This window comes from Peromyscus leucopus, chromosome 23 (genome assembly GCF_004664715.2).
Source record: "Peromyscus leucopus breed LL Stock chromosome 23, UCI_PerLeu_2.1, whole genome shotgun sequence".
In the NCBI taxonomy this organism is placed as follows: domain Eukaryota; kingdom Metazoa; phylum Chordata; class Mammalia; order Rodentia; family Cricetidae; genus Peromyscus; species Peromyscus leucopus.
In genome coordinates this window covers 20481277-20488302 of record NC_051082.1, presented here as the reverse complement: position 1 = coordinate 20488302, position 7026 = coordinate 20481277, and the positions used below count along the sequence as shown (strand labels likewise).

Sequence of the window (7026 nt, the reverse complement as noted above, 5' to 3'; positions counted from 1 at the left end):
CAGAGCCCAGCCACATTGTTTGAGCTCTACCATCCATCGGCTTCCTGAGAGCCTTACCCTCTGTGCCTTAGATTCCCCTGTAAAGTGCAGGTACCGGTACTCCCATGATGGGGGCCATGCTGCCGGGTGCCCATAGTCCCAGCATCAGCCCTATCCTCATATCCCAAGAGGGAAAGTCCAGGGCTGTGTGTCAGGTGGGCAGCAGCTACCTCTCTGCTCACTGGTCTGTGACTGTGTCCTGTCGTTCTTGATAATTTTGCCTTTAAATTTGTTTCAAGAGTGAGGTCTAGTGGTATCTATGCCGGGGCCACATGCCTCGCCCTCTCTATCTCCACTGATGCCTTCCCCCATCCTGGACTGTCTTTTCTCACCCCTGGGTGCTGATTCCTGGAATCCCAGCCCTGCCCAGCCTTCCCTCCTGCCCCATGATGGCTGTTCCCCCCACCCATGCGGTGACTAGGCAGTGTCAGGGAAACCAAGTCTTATCCTGTAATCTTTAGCAGGGGCTTGGGGTCAGGTTCCAGGAATGCTGGAGTCTGTGTGCATTTATCTAGTGACATCACCACACATCCTACTTAGGAAGAGATTGCCCGTTGTCTAGTTCCATCATATAATGACTCTCGATTGGACACAGGAACATTACATAATACTAGAGACCCCCATCCCGTTCTGATTTGCCTGGTTCTCAAGCCTGTGCATCCTATCTGAGCATGGGGAGAGAACCTGGCACTCAGACCCTGAGGACCCAGCACTTGGGACCCCGAGAGAGCGGTTCAGTCACTGCTCCCCTTCCCACTCTTGTGCCCTGATGTCAGGAGCAAGCAGGCTCCAAAGGGACTTAGCTGGTGCCTGAGTGTCACCCCAGCCACAGTCTGGGGACAGGCTAACTCAGTCAGGATATCATCTTTCAGGACACACCCGCTCCTAATGAAGGCCCGTGACTCCCCATCACATTGAAAACGTGTGAAGGGCATCTGTTCCAAACCCATTTCCCACTCCACAGCATCCGCTTCAGCGTGTGGGGTGCAGAAGGGAACAAGGTGTAGGGGTGAGGAGAGAAGGGACTCGATGATGATGATGATGATGATGATGATGATGATGATAACAAAGAGGGCGGCAGCAGAAACAATTGGAGGGCTAAGGGCTTCGAGCCTCTGTCAGCTCACAGCAGTGTTCTGGACTCTCTGATGTGTGTGTGACCGCAAAGTCTCTGCCTCTGACCCTAGGTCTATGTGGCTGGACCCTCTCATTGGGCGGGACTGTCCCCACGACTTTGGGCTCATTCTGCAGGGAAGAGGTGGCAGACAGCTCTGTGCGTGTGATCCAGAACAGCGACAGCATGGCACCCTCCACACTGTGAAGTTCTGCACCTACACAGCACATTCCACACAGCTCTACACAGTCTGTAGAGCTCCTACAGACAGCTGGCAGTCAGGCCTCCTGGCACCCCATGGATACCAGGGCTGCCCTGGAACCAGAGGCTGTGAGCCACAGCCTGCTTTCCCCTCTGGTTTTGAATAGAAACCAGAGAAACATCTATTTCATTTTAGAAATGAATATTCATTGAAGTTGTAGTATAATACAGATTTACAGTTGCATTTTGAGGGACAAATTAAAGAAATAAATAACCTGTAAGTCTTTGTGTTTTGTGCTTAGGTAAGTGTCTCCATCCCCCACCCCGTCCCCAGCCCTTACGGCCACTTATTGAATTTATTTAAATTAGTTAAAACTTAGATGTTAGTAAATAGTCAAAACCATTCTAGTTCCGGCGTCCTTATGTTTTATTAAGGGCAAATGCTTATGCAAAGAGTTTGGATTTATTGTTCTGAAGTGGGCTCAGTAAACTCCATGCAATGAACATTTTTTAAACAGAATCCAGTAATATTCTGTACTTGACTGAAGTCCCCAGGCTCTTGGGACAGATGGCCAGCACTTTTTCATCTTCCCTGAGGAAACGTAGTAGTAGGGGTGGGAGTTCCGTGGAATTTGTACCCAGTACCAGGCACAGGGGTGTGAAGCATGGGGATTCATGGTATGCTGGGATGCTGAAGGGTGAATCCTGAGCTACTGGTGTGGCCAGAGCGCCGCCCTGGAGGTAGAAACCTGAAGGTGCAATGGCCCTTCACTTCACAAGGGCCTGGGCTTCTGGAGGCAGCCCTAGGCAGCAGGCAGATAGGAAACGGCTTGCTCTGGGAGATTGGATCCCTCAGGCACAAGGCTCCAGTGCTCCTGAGGGTCCCAGGTCCCTGTCTGGCTCACCAGAGAGCCTCACATTAGACAGACTGGCTCTCTCCTTGAGGACATGATGCCAAGCAAGAGAGCCCAGCGTCTCTCCTCAGACTATCCTGGATCCAGAGACCCTAAGGCATTACCCATCATCCCACAGGGCTGCAGAGACATCCATTTCTGGGGTGCCTCAGGGCAAGTCTGGGGGCTTCCTGAGGCTCTGTAGAGCGAGCATACAGCCCTGGAAACCTCCCCACATTAGGGTAAATCACACTACTCCCCACCTCCAAAAGCCAGCCAGTCTGCAGGATCTTCGCATTGTCTCTGTACAGCTGATTTGGAACTTGGTTGGCCTAGAACAGTGGTTCTCAACCTTCCCGATGCTACAATCCTTTAATACAATTCATTTGCGGTGACCCCCAACCATCAAATTAGTTTTGTTGCTACTTCAGAACTGTAACTTTGCCACTGTTATGAACCGTAATGTAAATACCTGATATGCAGGATATCCGATAGGTGACCCCAGTGGGGGGTCGTGACCCACAGGTTGAGGACTATGGGCCTAGAGCGTGTCTGTGATTCCTGATTTGGCGGCAAGCTATAAGCAATATCTTGACATTATAAGGTCACTTCTCACGTGCTGCCTCGGGGGGGGGGGGGGACTTTGCTCACTGGCGTGGGATGAGAACTAGAAGCCACCGTGAAAGCTTGACCCCTCTAAAGAGACTAGGTGGGATTCCTGGGCCACCAGGCGATCAGGACAAGGGAGGTGCCCAGGGCAGCAGAGTACGATCGGGGTGTGAGGTAAGGACATCCTTACCAGTGTGACTTCCTCAGGGACCACATGGAGTCAGGATCTCAGGAAGAGCCGGGACCGTTGCTCTTGACAGGGCCACTTAAGAGCCGAGGACCATGTGAAAGGAACACAGGACTCACCAGGGTGATGTCTGGCTTCAGCAAGTCGCTCTGGTCGCTCTCACTCACCTCCCTGTCACAATCGACCTGGACATGGCCGCTCAGAAGGACTTAGAGAAATAAACAGGAGAGGGGACCACAAGGCCTTGGACTTGAGGAGTGTGGGGGGGTGTGATTCTCTAGGCCCCAGTTGCTACCCCATCAGGTTCCCCCACTTCCTACTGTATCTGGGGGAGGGAGGCAAACATACCTTCTCCCTGCCTCAGGCATCCTCTGTTCCCATAGCTCAGAGGGACCATCCAAGGGTAAAAGACCTGACTGCTATTAGCAGTTGTGTACACCCCGGCCATGCGGGATAGGGCCGAGGGGCCTTACCCTTCCTTGCAGTTTGGAATCAGAGGCTCTGGGACTGGCTGCGATGAAGGCTTTGTTGTTCCACTCTCAGGGTAAACTGAGGCCTGAGGTGGTTCTGCGCCTCTCTACCGGGGACTCTATCGACCCCCTCTCCAATAATCAAACTTGTCCTTTCTGGAAAGCTCCGCCTGTAATCACAGCTACAGGGCACAGGGGAGGTTCTGTGACCTTGAGCTAACTGACCTGGAGACGGCCTGGCTCAGTGGTCGCGGTCCTGTAGAGCTGTTCACAGGGGTCCGTGTAGATGAGACTTTCAGGAGGGCAGCTGGTGTAGGTACAGAGGACAGCACTGTGGGACCAGAGGGGTTCTGGTTAGATCCACAGGCAGCTCCCAGCTCTGAATTCGGCAGAGCCTGCTGGGTTTCTTTTCCTGGGCAGGAAAAAAAATGAAGAGAGCCTTCCTCTCGAGGTGTGCATACCCTGGGAGCTGCATCTGGTGGACCTATGGGGGTCCCCGGTTCAGACCCTTGGGGGTTACTCACCTTTATTCTTTCCTGGGATCCTCAGAGGCTGTGACTGTGGGAATATGCTGACATCTCATTGGAGCCTGGAATGAGGGGAGGAGGAACTCAGGCAGGGGCCTCTCTCCTTGTCTCACTCCTGAATTCAGGCTTGGGTGGAGCCCTGCTGCGGCCTCCCCACCATGGTGGAACCAGTCTTTGGCTTCTCTAGCAGGAACAGTCCCCTGCAAGCTCCTGGCTTGTCTATGTGTCCTGGTGTTTACGGAACATGAGGCGCCCAGGAACTTAAGCCCAGAGCCCTGCCTCCAGCCACAGGCCAAAGAGCACAGTGATGCTGGACTTACTGGAGAATTGCTGGAGGCCTGGCCATACTTCCCCGGGGAAGGAGCTTGAGTCCTTCCTTATTCAAAGACACCCCGTGTTGACGCTCACTTCTTCTATCCTTAAAGTCTGGACCCAGCATAGAGAACTCCAGCTTGCAGATTCTGCCTCGACTAATTTCCACACCTAGAAGAGAGATAGGGACCTTGGTACAGAGCAGCCACGATACCAGAGAAAGAAATGGGCCCAATGAAGACCAGCGTGGAGTCAGGACCCAGGAACAGCTCTGAAGGCTAAGACCCATATTAGCCTGTCTACTCTGACCCTTGAAGTTCCCAGCATCAGAGGCAGATCTGTCTCCTCTTCCTTCCCCAGCATTTGGTACTTGGGTCTCTGCGGACTGCCTCTTTGCTCTTTTGTCTCTGCATAGCACTTCCGGTGACCTTTCTTCCAGGGCCTTTACAGGAAGTCGGCTTGGCTTCCGTGGGCCAGCATGTCTTGACCTTTCTTCCAGTACATTTACAGGAAGTCGGCTTCCTGGGGCCAGCTTGTCTGCGTTTAATAACTCCATCCTGGAATCGCTGTCCAGCCAGGTAATTTAGTGGCCTGAGGGAACACAGGCTGCGGGCTGGTTCTGCTTTGACTCCCGAAGCACACTGCAGGTAAGGGCGCTATCCTGCTAATAGTGGCTGTGACTTTTTACAAGGCCATTGAACGCTCGGAGCTAATGTGATGGTACAGGGAAATTACCTGTAATGACAGCTCACCCATCATCGATAAATTCCCCAGTGGTCACCACATTAATATTACCAAAGGACATTGGCCCCCTCCTCACACGAACCTCTGTGGGCCACATCCTGCTGTGCCACCCAGCACAACTTCCCCTGCCTGGGAAGGAGACCCAGTAACAGTTCGGCATGGGGACCCACTGTGGCCAAGGACACGTCTTCTTCGGTATGGTTTGCAGCTTCCTGTGCCGAGGCAGTGCATGGAAGGGAGGGGCTGGGAGTGTAAGTCTGTCCTATGACCCATGTCCTTAGCTTCTTTCCAAAGATGGACACTGAGCACATTCTTATGGGCCACACGCCATGGGGGTCTGGGTCTTGCTGTTCTGAAGCTTCGGACCCAGGGAAGCTGCCGGGGAGGACCTGAAGCACCCCGGCAACCCTGTCCTGAAGCTCTTCCCTGTGAGAACTTCATCACTGCCAAATGTCCAAGCATCAAGTGACTATGAATCCATATCCAGGAGGGTAGAGAGATGAGTGCCTTTGAGGAGACTGTGGGACCTGGTGCAGGTGGGCCCCTGGTACCCATCCAGCTCCAAGAAAAAGGATGGCTGTGTGCTGGTGGGTATCACCTCTCGTTCTCATCCCTCATCACTAAGAGCCATCCAGAGGATTCTCTCCCAGTGCCCGTCTCCACTCCTGAGGACTCACTCATGGATTCCCATATGGTCCCCAGGCCCCAGTACAGGGTGGCCACAGCACCGGCTTCCAGTGAGGAGGGCTCAGCAGAGCAGTCAGCACATGGAACTGACGTGGAGAGTGACATGATCAGTGAGTGACCACATATGCAAAATGACTGTGACACAGAGACGGACCACACATGGACACTGACCAGGAATGGTGACTGCACACGTAGAGTGACGGAGACACAGAGGTGGACGACACACGAAGTCCTGTGCTGTCCGTTACAGAGCCCATTCCCCTCTACCCTCAAGTCAGGGGTCTTACGTGGAGCAGGGTCAGAGGGTTGAGCGTGGGGTGTGAGATCTGATTTCAGGGTGAGGTGAGTCTGTTCTGGGGTTCCATCTTTATGGAGGGCCAGGTCTCCTGATTCCGAGCTCCTCTCTGTCTTGTTTCCTGGGGTCACCCCTGCAGGATCCCCTCTAGGCTTCCTCTCTAGTCTGCTCTTTCCACTGCCATTCTGGCTAGTTTTTATCTCATTTGAACAGCCTGGTCAAACATACCAAAACTTCTCACATGGCCTTCAAGAAAATGTCATGGGTTCCAAGGGCAAAGCAAAACCTTGGCTTCTACTATCCTTAACCCTGGTCTTTCTCTGAGGCAGTGGTCTGGTGCCCACACTGATGGATGCAAGAGACAAGGACTTGGGGGAAGAAATAGCCCAGGGCTAGAACAGATGCCTTCTATGGTGGTTTAAAGAAAATGCCCCCAAAGGGAGTGGCACTATTAGGAGATGTTGCCTTGTTGGAGGAAGTTTGTCACTGTGGGGGCGGGCTTTGAGGTCTCATATATGCTCAAGCCACACCGAGTGAGACAGATCACTTCCTGTTGCCTGTGAGTCAAGCTGTAAGAATTCTCAGCTCCTTCTCTAGCACCATGTCTGCCTGCACGCTGCCTTGCTTCCTGCCATGACGACAATGGACTAAACCTCTGAACTGTAAGCCATCCACCACAATTAAATGTTTTCCTTTATGAGAGTTGCTGTGGTTAGGATATCTCTTCACAGCAAAAGAAACCCTAACTAAGATACCTTCAGATGGAGTTATTGCCGGCTACTCCCATAAGAATGACTGACAGCCAGGCAAGGAGAAGAGGTACCTAGGGTAGGGTAGGACAGGTGGACAAAGAGTTAAATACAAGGCAATCAGGGACATCTTCCACTGTGTCTCCAGGCATCTGGAGCAGCCCTCTGTGGTTAAATATCCTTGAAGCTGCAGTTAGGT

At 52.8% G+C, this 7026-nt stretch overlaps 1 long non-coding RNA gene across 1 annotated transcript; it reads right to left on the bottom strand.

The window, feature by feature from the left end:
- Positions 1-2710: 2710 nt before the first annotated feature.
- On the bottom strand, positions 2711-4721 carry LOC119086559. Its single transcript, XR_005089865.1, has 3 exons — positions 4361-4721; positions 4038-4102; positions 2711-3844 (listed from the first exon to the last, which is right to left on the bottom strand). It is a non-coding gene; the product is annotated as an uncharacterized LOC119086559 (long non-coding RNA).
- Between the last annotated feature and the right edge of the window lie 2305 nt (positions 4722-7026).